The sequence below is a fragment of the Grammomys surdaster genome, unplaced genomic scaffold (genome assembly GCF_004785775.1).
Source record: "Grammomys surdaster isolate TR1022 unplaced genomic scaffold, NIH_TR_1.0 126198, whole genome shotgun sequence".
Lineage (NCBI taxonomy): Eukaryota > Metazoa > Chordata > Mammalia > Rodentia > Muridae > Grammomys > Grammomys surdaster.
In genome coordinates this window covers 4,729,730-4,733,714 of record NW_021621003.1, presented here as the reverse complement: position 1 = coordinate 4,733,714, position 3,985 = coordinate 4,729,730, and positions in this window count along the sequence as shown.

Sequence of the window (3,985 nt, the reverse complement as noted above, 5' to 3'; positions counted from 1 at the left end):
CAGAGATTACACTGGAAGAAACTCCTGATTCTGCCTAGGTATACCTGAGGCTATACCAGTTACTATGCTACAGGAGAAAGACCATCGTATGCGTTGAGTGCTTGGTTTGAAGGAGCCCTGGTACACTGTGCAGGGCACTCAGCCCAGCCTGTGTTATTCTAGGATATGGCTCTGTTTATAATCCACTAGAGGTTACAGGAAAAACTCGAAAGAGAGTCTTCTGAGGGGCTGGAGAGATAACTCATCAGTGAAGATAAGAGCACTGGTTGCTCTTCCAGAGGACTGAAGTTCAATTCCCAGCAACCACACAATGGCGCGCACACACACACACACACACACACACACACACACACAGAGTCTTCCAGGAAGACAGAGCAGAGAGTAGGGCACAAAGATGTTTCCATAGCTTCCACAGGAAAGAAGAGAAACTCAGGTTGTGTGAAGGGATTTGCCAGGGGAGTTAATGGAGGGAATGTAAATTTGCTCAATAGTTGTAGCTAGTACTTAGACAGCACACTGTTCCAAACAGTTAGCAGGGGCTGGAGAGATGACGCAGTGGTGGAGAGCACTGGCCATTCTTCCAGAGATCCTGAGTTCAATTCCCAACACATAGTGTTGTTCACAACCGTCTATAAAGGGATATGGTGCCCTCTCCTGGCAATCAGGTATACATGCAGCAGACCACTCATACAAAAAATAAATAAAGAAAAAATAATTAAAAATAAAACCAAGGGCTGGTGAGATGACTCAGTGGTTAAGAGCACTGACTGCTCTTCTAGAGGTCATGAGTTCAAATCCCAGCAACCTTATGATGGCTCACAACCATCCACAATGATATCTGATGCTCTCTTATGGGGTGTTTGAAGACAGCTACAGTGTACTTACATGTAATGAATAAATAAATAAATAAATAAATAAATAAAACCTTAAAAAAAATCCAAACAGCAAACAGACATTCACTCAGTTAACATCATACTTTTAGCTCCATTCTACAGAGGAAGCTACCATGGTGCTATTCAAATTTGCCCACAAAATTTCTGGTTCTTTTAAAGACATGGATATTAATACTATTACTCTATAACTAATGAAATATGACAGAAGTCCGTGATCTCCATAAACACCACAGCCATCAGAAGTGCTGATTCATGTAAGACAGGTAGGAAGTCTGGTTCAACACAACTTGGTAGCCGGTGTTGGTTCAGACTTCAAGACTCTGACTCTGGGAAGTTTATTTTAGGGATATGTAAGCACAGTACAATTTTGGGAAACGTTTTCTCGTGATAATTAAGCCAGTCTGATGTATACAACAAAGCTTAAGACATGATTACATTGAAATTCTTTACTAAGTACATGAGACCTCTTCCATAAAGATGGATTCTATTGACTGAGAAGCGAAGTTTAAGATAAGGATACAGAGGAAGATTGAAATAAACACGAGTCTGGGGCATCGGGGGTGGGGTAGGTATGACTTAGCCATACAGATAACACAGAGGTCACTGGGTTATTAACTGCCTCTGCTCCATTTGTAAAGTTCTTGTGATATCTTCCCTAAGGTTGGGTTTGATTGACTGAGAAACAATGCTCAAGATAAGGGTCTCGGGAGGAAGAGCCTGGGATAAACATAAGTCTGGAGAGCCAGCTGTGGCCTGGCCCTAAAAAGAGCACGGAGGCTCCAGGCTATTATCCATTCCAGCGTTCTGGGTGGAAAACAGGTTATAGACATACCTTCCTTTAAAGAGACAACCCTGCATCTTTAAGGTTTCTGTTTCCCGAGTGAGCACAAGGACCTAGTGCCCTCTCCACAGAAGTGACAAGCGGTGACTCCTAAGACTAGGTTGTAAAAGGCATAGGGGTTTTCTTGCACCCTCTCTAATGCTTTATCCACCCTGGGAAAGCTAGAAGCCTTACCTGGAAAAACTGAAGCAGCCACAGGAAGTGATTCCCACAGGAAGAAATGACAACTTTCTGCTAAGAGCCATTTTGGAACTACAGCCTCCCATGCTCCACCGTGGGAGCAGCTACTTCAGAAAGGTCACCTCTCCTCAGTGACCTTCAAATGGCTGAAGCTCCAGCTTTGACCCCAGGAGGGAACCTGAGCAACCCACCTGGCTAAGCTTCTCCCAGGTTCTTAACTCAAACTAACCTCAGAGACAGCAATTGTTGGCGACTTTAAGCTATCAAGTTTTGAGGTGAATTATTTTGCAATTATTTGGCATCAACACATTAAGTTGTGTTTCTAAGCTCACGTGACTCACATGTCACGTTAGATTTCTGAGGTGGCATAAAGACAGAGACCAGAGTCTGACCTCTGCAGATGGAGTTGTGGGTATTCATTCACATGGCAAGGGGCAGCCTTTCTCCCATGGGAAATTGAAGGGTCTGCTAGGGAAGCTGGCTGGGACCCTTAAGATTGTTACAGCTGTAAGGGGCTATGTGTCTCTCCTGCAGTCCCTCTATCTTGAAATCATTTGTTGTTTTTAAACAAAATCTCAAACATTCAATTTTACCAATAAAGAGTTGGGAGCCAGATGCTGGGCTTAAAGCTCGGTGAGGTAGAGAGCACCCAGCCGACCTCCTTCCTCATCTGATGTCTCAAAAAGAAAATCAAGCTCTCCTTTTCTGTGCCTCTCAAAAACCCTTCCAACTCAGTGCCCTTCCCTTCTACTTCCTGTGTCTCTCTATCCATCCTCCTGGCTTCCTCTCACTCTCTATGGTTTTTTCCTATGTTCATTCCCTGTCAACTGGTTGCTTGCTCGGCCCCTTGACCTATGGTTGACTTTACTTAATATTGTTTACAGTAAACAGGAAGCTCTTGGATTAAGGTGTGTGCCAGGGCTGAGCTGCACCACCACTAGGAACAGGTTTTTCCAGTAAATGACACAATCTTGGGGTTCACAGTGTGATCAAATATCCTGCAACAATTGTTTGCCCAAAGTGAGACAGTCTGTCCTTTCTGGGATAACTGTAATCTCTGGAATCCTGTTCCGCAGCGAGGGCACTTTAGCAAGTTACAAACTTGAAATACGAATCCAGGTCTGAAGACTCCAGAGTTTCCACACCTGACCTCCTTACAGTATTACCCAGAAAGACACTGCGCTCCCTCTGAGGAAATCATGAACGAACGTTTTGTGCATATATCTGCATCCACCCACATCGCTGTGTAGCATCTTTTAGGCGTGTGTTAGAACTTAAACCTGACAGTGACTGGGAACTTGTGAAAGCAATTACACTTCAGAAAAGGCCCAGCTGGAAGAGGCTACACTGTAGCAGAGTCAGATAACAGGGAGAATCCAGATGGCAGGGAGTGGTCTTGAACTAAGGCACAGGCTAGGAAGTGGGAGACAAGCTCAAGGAAAGTTTTCAAGGAGAATTTAAATGATTTTGTACTTAAGTATTTGTGGTGTTGGCTATGACAGTGGTGGAGGTGTCATTGGCAGGACTTCCAGAACTGTGTGGATTGTAATATCATGGTGGTGAAGACACACACACACACACACAGAGAGAGAGAGAGAGAGAGAGAGAGAGAGAGAGAGAGAGAGGAAGATACGACTGAGATGCCTTTGAGACTGTCAAGACACATCTGAAACATGGCATCCCAGCCTCCCTGGGCAGCTGGCAGAGTAGAGCTGAGAAGGGATTTGAAAGTCAGTCTCTAGTGGCCAGTAATGTCATGACATTGACTCTCCTCCCCGGAGAGATGGAGATGTCTCTCAAAGGAGGACCCAGAAATCCTAACCTTGAGGTGTGGTGGGCGGAGAGAAACCAGAGAAAGGGAGCCAGGTGAAACAGCATTAGAAAAGCTGAGGGAAAGAGACTCTCAATGGGAAAGTTACTGACTTTCCAGAAGTCCATCCCTACTGGCCACTGAGGTAGCAAGCACCAAAGTCCAGCCCCAGCAGACTTCCTTGTTTAAATCCAGGACACACTTAACATTTAGCAACTGACTGGCAAGAGGGCTCAGCAGGTAAAAGCGCTTCCCAACAAG